An 8767-nucleotide genomic window follows, 5' to 3' on the forward strand; every position below is an offset into this window, starting at 1 on the left:
TTTAATTCATAAGTGATCCTTTATTTTAAAAAAACTGATGGAAAACACTGGGTGTCTTAGGCCAGTGACAGAAGAGATAAAATCATAAGTAGTAGTTTGGAGAATATGAGTAGCCAAAACTTAAGTCAACTGCATTTTTTACGTTACTGAGAAATAACAGACACAGAAGATATGGGGGTTGCAGGAAAAGTGTTAGGTTTGCTGTGCAGAAAGTCAACAGAAATAGCTCCAGTGCCTCAGTGTCCCATATATACTATGCCTTATTAAGATAAAAAGATTTTAGAGGACATCTGCTAGCAATGTAAAATTTCTAACAATAAGAGGTATCTGGTAGCTTGAGTGCAATTCTTCATCCTTGAACTTGTGTTAGGATGTCCATCTGCAGACGTTGAGATTCTCTTTGAGAACTATTTATTTTGTTTACAAAGCATGTATTTCTCTCCTAACCAATAACTTTCTGTGAGTGTTTTTTTGGGGGGGAGAATTATCTTTGTTCTTGATTGTTTATATTTGCCTTACTTTTGCATGGTTTTTCATTTTCATGCTGTCTCTCTCAAACCATAATCTTTACATTTTCCCTGCCTATTACTGCCACACATGCATTTACTGTGTTATGTCAGTATCTTCTATTTACATATTACTGAGTGAATCAGCTGTAAAATAGAAATTTTGTCCATCCTCAGCCCTTTGGGATTCTTTGAGAAGTTGTGATTTCACTGTTAATGTCAAGGGGTTTGTACCTTAACATTCAACAGTGGTTTGTCAGAAATTGATGCTATGATGAGAACAGGGTGGCTATGATGCAGAACAGCTCTCTCTTCTGATAGTATAAATGGCCACTGGAGTCCCAGCTGCCTTAATTAAGCTGATACATGTGGTTTAGAGGGCTGGCAAGTGCTCCCACGATCTTCTTCTCAGCAGTTACCTTCAGGCAAAATGACGGTGCATCTCAGCTTCACATTGTTCTGATAAAACACAAACCTGAGATTTTTAGCAACCAGTAGGGGATTGGAGTGCCTTTCTTCTTAGTCACCTCTCTAAATGGATCAGTGGGAGGAGGGCTTGAAATTTGGAAGGAGAGAGTGAAAAAAAAATTGTCAATGTTTTGTAATTAAGTCTTTGCCCTCCATTTATTGCTCCCTGTACACAGAGATTTTCTGCTCTTACCCTGAAAGAACCTTTCATTAGCTCTCTTTCTGTACATTTTTCAAGAATACACAGCAGAGGAAAAGCAGGCAAGGTGTGGGCATCTCAGATGGGGCAAATGCCAAGATATGTTCCTCTGGGAAAACATTTCAATAAAAGGCTCAGGTGATCAGACAGATTTACTTCCTCCAAACCATTCCTTTAAGATCTCTGTTCTATGCCTCTTGCAGGACACAGTCCAGCTGTCCCACTGGTTTTCCCTTGCAATTTATTTCTTTCACCAGTCTGTGGTCTGTCCAGCACAGGCACTCAGTTGTTTCCTGCCCACCCAGAGCCAGCCTCCCTGGCTGCATGTATACTGTCTGAATGCATTATGTGCCAGCAGGTCAGATGCTGAAACACTGTAGTGCAAGATAACTCCTCACTGGGGTCTCTGCTGGGTCCTCATCACCACCATGACAATGAGACTGAGACAGGGTGCAGACAGGTTTTCCTGTACTGACTCCACCTGCAGGGCTCTGCCTGCTCTGTCCCACAGGACAAAGGTGCATTGGTCAATTTATCTGTGACAGACACTCAACAGAAAGGCTTTTTGGCAGACTCTTTCACATGCATTTGCCTGCTATGGCACATGTTCTCACTTTTTGTCCTAAGCATACTTCTTCTGAGCTGTGTAGCTTGAGACAAGGGGTTGCTCAGTTATTTGATAAATTTCAGCATTTGTTTTAATCCCATTTCACTCAATGCCTACGGGGTTTTTTCCCAAGACACTGGTTTTCAAGGGCATTTAGGCACTTGTCTGTATTGCTGGTGGTTTTTCTACAATTTTTAGTGGATCTAAAGTGACTGTGATTTGCTCCCACTTCCTTCTGTGTCCACTGATCCCTTCTCAATCCTAATGCTTTTGCTTTCTTATGGAGAAGTGATAAATTGCCCAGAGTGGAGTTTGATGAGGTCAGATGTCACTGTCGGCTGTAAATCCTTCTTGCTTGTTGGTTCAGCAGCAGTCTCTGGCCTTGGACTTCTATGGGTCTCCCAATGGAGGAGGGACAGGAGTGGTATCACTGTCAGCACACCAGAGTGATTTGCAGGAGGGTTTTATTGGAAAGCTTACTTGAGAAACTCCCCCAAGCTCCAGGAACCGAGAGAAATCTTCTAATCAGCAATTTGTTCCTGTAGGTAGAGCTCTCCCACTTATGCAGCATGGGCCTGCCTGCTCCTCGTGGGGCAAAAAGTCAAGCAGTGCCTCAGGATTAAATGATCTCTCACCAAAGACAGCTGAGATGCAGATACAGGTGTACAGAGATACTTTCTGGGATAACAGTTGTAGCCATTTCTGAATCAGTAATGTGTTTACTTTGGTTGACATCCAAGCACAAGCAAGGTAGGAATATGCATTAAGGGTTTGGGTTGGGTTTTTTTTTTTGGTGCTAAATGTAATAGCCCAATATATGCTGCAAGCAACAAAGTGTTTGGAGACTATCAGCTTGTAAATCTAAAGCTCTGCTCTCCCTATGTTTATTTTGTCGGAAGTGCTGAAAGAAAAAGGCCTGACACTGTGGGAATGGCAAAGGATGGCTACATAAACTTACTCCCAAGTTCTTGTACCACTGCTGCACCTAACATAAGAGAAAGAAATTAATGGACACTCTTGTCTTGGGTTGAAAAATGTAACCCAAAGTGTGTATTCTATTTTCATCTGTTGAAACTGGTTGGGAGATATTATTCTTTATCTCTTGTAACTCTAGGGGGGGGAAAGGGCAGATGCCTTCTGTTAATGGGACAACTGATAATACCAGATAAGGCAGTGCCTCCTTATCTCTTCCTCCACCCATCCTCCTCCGAGGGACATCACCTGTCAATGGGCCATTTAAGGCCTCTCACGTGACTGATAACATTACTTCATTCCATTGTGAGATGCTCCACTCAGTGGGAGGAGCCAAAGCCTTTCCACTGGCATAAAACCAGCAATCCCAAACACCAATTTAGCCGGTTTTCCACTGCATTCTCAGAGGAAGACTGGACCCATCTCGCCAGCACTGGACCCTTTTTTTCTACAGGATCATCTCTACTTCACAGAACAACATCTGTTACTCCAGGAAGACTCATTTGGACTACTTCCAACACCCTGACAACAGGGTGTCAGGTTGTATTCCTGACTCCATCAGGGTTTTCTAGAACTTGTTTGTTTTCTTGGTTTTTTTTTTGGTTTTGTTTTGTTTTGGTTTGGTTTTTTTGTACTCCTGCATTTGTATTTTTAATATTCCTAGTAAAGAACTGTTATTCCTATTCCCATATTTTTGCCTGAAAGCTCCTAATTGCAAAATTGTAATAATTTGGAGGGAGGGTTTTTTTACATTCTCCATTCCAAGGGAAACTCCAGTTTTCCCTGACAGATACCTGTCTTTCCAAACCAAGACAATTCTAAAATGCAGCTTTACCTGTGTCCTGAAAAGCCTCAGTCAGCCTGAAATTCTGCATGAATTAGAAGATGCAAGTATGTATAGCAAGGGAAAATGCTTCCCTAAAAGCCAACAAAATTAGTGTTGCCATTAGCTCAGCATAATCAGTGCCAGTCATTCTCCCCAGATATTGCTATCCTCAAATATGTCAATTTTATAAATGTAGTTAGAAAAGACTGGAACAGAAAATTGTGCAAATCCATTAGTGGGTGGGGCAGAAATTTGTTCTCTGTGCAAGTATTTGTTTATAATTAGGCAAAAGAGAAGAAAATATGCCTTTAATGATTTTTTTAGTCATAAAAATCAAGACATACCAGATAAAGAACACTTGCTCAGAAGCAGTTTTATTCTGAAACTACCCAATTAAAGACATCAAATATACAGCACCACAATCGAGGAGCTGTTCAAAATGCAGCCTTGCTCTCCATTCCTCATGCATTTTAGCTTTGATATTGGTACCACCTTTTGGGTAAGATTAAAAATCTTCTGACTGCTTTCTGTTTTGATGGTTTGGTTTTTGGGGGTTTTTTTGGGGGTTTTTTTTTTTGGTTTTTTTTTTTTTTGTGGGTTTTTTTGGGTTTTTTGTTTGTTTGTTTGTTTGTTTGGGGTTTTTTTTTTTGTTTTTTTTTTTTTTTTTGTGTGATATCCTTAATATTCAAGGAGGAGAATCATTGGAAGATCGATATCCAAAATGATGTTTGTTTATTGGATTGTTGCAAGGTGTTGATTCTTTCCACCTTCTCTGTCTTGTCTCTTTAAACCTTCGGGATCATGCAAAGAAACATGAATAGCAGAATTTGCCTCCAGAACTTTTCATTATTAATGATGCTCTATGACTAAATTGGAAATCTGCTACTGTAGCAAGGGGATGATTAATTTAGCAGACTAGGAGTTTTCATTAAAAGGGTACGGAATGTCTGACACATAGTCTATTTATCAGTTATTATGATATTAAAGCACTCTAATCATTGTGGTGCCTAAATTAAGGCTTCACAGCCTAAATGTCACTTCATAGTGTTCTTTTAGATCTGTCAGTGTGATACGAGTTTATTATCAGTGGGTGCGTGAGAATATAAGCGTATGTAGTGGTCTTTGATAAGAACTAAGCAGTCTGGTAAGATCTCTGCTCCTTGGCCCTTTCTCATTTAAAGAGGAGATGAGAGAAGATTTTATAGATGTGATTTGTACAAGCAATGAATGTAGAACAAGATGAAGTTATCCCTGATGTCCTTAAGGATTATGACACAAACTTTGCAAAACTGGACTAAGCCTAAAAGACACAGAAAAACATCTAAGGATGTCTAAGGATTTAAGCCCAAACCAGTTCCTTCCAGAAACCACATGTGCTCTGAGACATTACATTCTCTGAGAGGTGAAATCCATGTCCTTAAATTAAAGGTCAGGGCAGAAATTAGCAGCAATCTATCAGGGATAGTAATCAACACTTTGTGCTGTGTGTGTCATGGAAGTCCTTTGCAGACAAGTAGGAGGCAGGAGCAGTAGATCCTGTGGTTCTGTGTAGGTGCCCAAGAAATAGCTTCAACCCAGGGTATTGACACACCAGCCTTGAAAGCCTTGGAGAGGGAGGAGAGAGGGCCAAGGAGCACAGTGTAAGAAAAGACAGTCAAGTACTGGTGGAGGAGTGGTGCTTTGTGGTCATGAAGGCTTGAAACTAAATCAGATCCCTAAAGAAGCCATGTCAGCAACTCAGACATAAGTTTCAGGCCTTAATAGGAAAAATGCCACATTAGGACTAAATTATCCATTGATTTGAGAAAACAAACAAAAAAAAAAAAAACCCAAACCAACCCAAAAAAAAAAAACCCAAAAAAAACCCCCCCAAAAAACAAAACAAAATTAAAAAAAAAAAAACTCACAAAGAAACTGAAATGGGTGAACGGCAGGTAAAACATACTAGAAGCAAGAAGGCATTTTTCAAGTAGCTGGGGCTTGACAAAGGAGGAAAGTAGATACCCTCATAAACTCAGGCATTTTATAGGGGAAAATGCAATAAGAAAGATCAGAAGAGCTGGAGAAACTTACAGAGATCACAAAAAATCCCTAAAGTCCTGTGTCAAACATGTGAAGCAGGAAGCTTGCTGCTTGTAGGGTCAGGAAACAATAAACATGCAGAAAGAGTGTTCAGAAAAATTAGAAGTTTTGTGATTTTGCTGTGGGGGAACACGGAGAAGTTCCCACAGAAGAATTCCTCTCCTATCAGATGTCAGGGATGAAATAGTTCATGTGGTAACTGTATCATCCCCTAGCTTGAGTTCTGGTACCAGAGGATAAGGACAAGTGTAACACAATTTTTTTAACTGTTTCCTGAGAGAATACCATAATAAATACATTGATAAAAGCTTAAATAATACCAGAATAATAACAGAATGAATGGGAGCATCAATAAATACCATAGTGGCAAAAAGTCAGGGTTTTGAGATTAAAAGTTGTGATTTACTAATCAGTTGGGTAGCATTGGGGGAGTTAATGTGTGGGCAGGACAGCACTCCTAGCACTTTCCTCATGTTAGCCTGGGCACAGATCCAGGAGTTGGGCTTGCTTTGATCTCCAAACTGTTCTGCAGTGCATTGATGTATCTCCCAATCTGAAGACAGGCACAGAAGTGAGTACCTTACTAAAAAAAGATCCAGAACTGTAAAGAATCATCATTTGGAGCTGCCTGGAGATTTGGATGTGTTTTTAAGAGAACCCAGATGTGAAATAGAAGTGGGGTAACTACAGGGGATAAAACCAGATGTTAAAAGACATCAGAGAAAACAACATTTTGCAGACAATGCTTTTAAAGACATGAGGGATCAAGGGGAATGTGCCCTCTGAATTAGTGGCAGATATGGGAAAAGGAATTCTCATCAGTCTCTGCTTTTAGGATTCATTCTTCCCTTAGCTGAAAACCAAAGGACATCTGTGGGAGTAATAGATCTTAAGCACAGGTTTTGTTTGTAAAGACAAGCAGAAAACTGGCAGAAGATAAACACTTCCTTTAAAAAGGAATGTAATCCAAACCCCAGAAAGCACCCAGCAAAAATGGAAAGGGCAGCACTTGCCTCCCCTCTGCTAGTGCAGGCTGGCTTGCTGCCCGCTGCTGGGGCTGCTGCAGGTGAGGATGTGAGAGGCAGCCTGGATTCTCTGCTCCCTTCCTCCCAGTCCCCCGGTCCTCAGCAGCTGTTTGCGGCTGCATGAGAATAACGAGGACATTGATCTGGATGTGACACCGCCTCAGTTGGGTCTTTAGGAAAGCTCTCTACAGCTATTCTCCTGAGTCCTGCAATAATCTGAAGCCTGAGTAGACAGTGCTGGTGGGCTCAGCATTTTCCTCTCTTTTATTTGCCTGTTGAGGGAAAATCTTGCCACTACTTCTGTGGTTTCTTTTAAATTGATGGAAAGCAGTTACACATTGAAACAAGGGGCCAACATTCCCTGTCAGGGTAAGGATGAGGGAAATTATGCAGAGAGCAAGTAGCTTTACATCACCTGCTCCTGCCTAGTTATACCAAAGCCAAATTATATCACTGGACTGTGCCCTGCATAGGATTCCAGGTGGGAATATTGCCAGGTCAGCAGCCAGATCATTGGACAGTGACCCCTATGCTGTCCCACTCCTGTTGGGACAGTTTAAATACTCTGTGACTGCTGCTGTCATCCCTGCCCCTCTGCTGGGTTTTGTGTAGAGAGATTTCGTTGGCGGTGTCTTAGATGCTGGACTTGTCTCAGGGTTGCTGTTCCCAGAGATTCTCCTCGGGGTTGCTGTTCCCCGAGGTAATAAGGTTTTCTCTCTCCAAGACTTTCTGAAAAATACTTAAGGATTTAACAAACTGAAGTGCAGTGCCTCTACTCACACAAGAGGTACCAAAACAAGCCAGAAATCTCATTCCAAGAGAAATGCATAACACAGTTAAAAAATCAAAAGAAACTTCAGAAGGACATGCAAAAACATCGCATAAAACATACAAAATTGATTACAAAAGAGACAAACTATATACTTAAAATGAAGCTTAAGAAAAAATTCTGACTTGCACTTAACAATACAACTACATTTTTCAACGACAGCATTTAAAAAATGCTTAAATGGCTAAAAAACAAATAGAAAAATTCAAAATGACAAATGCCTTTTGAAAAACTATAAACAAATGACAAAGCATAAAAATTTGACTGTAATATCAACTTACAAGGACTATCAATTTGTATATATATTTTTTCATACTATATAATCAATATATCAATACTTAAAATTTCAACAAATTATATTCCGAGACTCTTATAAACTTCTGAATTCAAAATGAAATACAAAAGACTGAAACAATTCACAATCATCAATAAAATCAAAAATCTAATAAATTGTATCTTCTCCTCAAATCTTATTTATCAATGCTCTATCATCATCATTTCAATTGAAACTGTCTCATTTTTGAAGAGAAATAACTAAACTTTGCAGATTAAACAAACATACCTTTTATAAATTTTACATCACCTTTTAAATCAAACAGCACTTAAATTCAACATGAACAAATCTTGATAAAAATCTACAACTTGCAGTAACCTTATAAAATCCATATACAGCAAATCAGTAAAATATAAATTTATTACTAATTAAACTGTATGAAACTTAAACTCATCAGGGCCCAAACTTGAAATAAACTTTAAAATTATATATTTAACAATATGTAACTCAAACTCGAACCAAACCACACAAAAATCAATCTCAACAACATTAAAATGTGGAAACATAAACTTAGAATGAATAACTCTGGCTAAAAGCTCATTTCCATTTCATTTTCTATTTTATCTTCTTTATGATAGGATGTCCCTTTCTCACATTGTGTTTCCCACACAATGATGGATTGCTCCTCAACAAAGGGACGAATGATTGTATTTTCTTCTTCTGGTCTTTTCTTACAATGTCCACGTGCTGTTCTGTTGAATCACTTGTTGAAGTGCTGTGAGAATTCCTTCATCCCAGGCTTGGAGGATCCTTTGAAGCTGCTTTCTTCAGATGCCTGCCTGCACTGATGTGCCGTGCTGAGGTGTGTCCACTTCGCTGCATGCCTCTACCATTTCTGCCTTCACCATCTCTGCCAGAGACGGTCGACCAGGCATTGCACTGATGATGCATCTGCATTCTCCGTTGGCATTTGCAAATG

This window comes from Prinia subflava, chromosome W (genome assembly GCF_021018805.1).
Source record: "Prinia subflava isolate CZ2003 ecotype Zambia chromosome W, Cam_Psub_1.2, whole genome shotgun sequence".
In the NCBI taxonomy this organism is placed as follows: domain Eukaryota; kingdom Metazoa; phylum Chordata; class Aves; order Passeriformes; family Cisticolidae; genus Prinia; species Prinia subflava.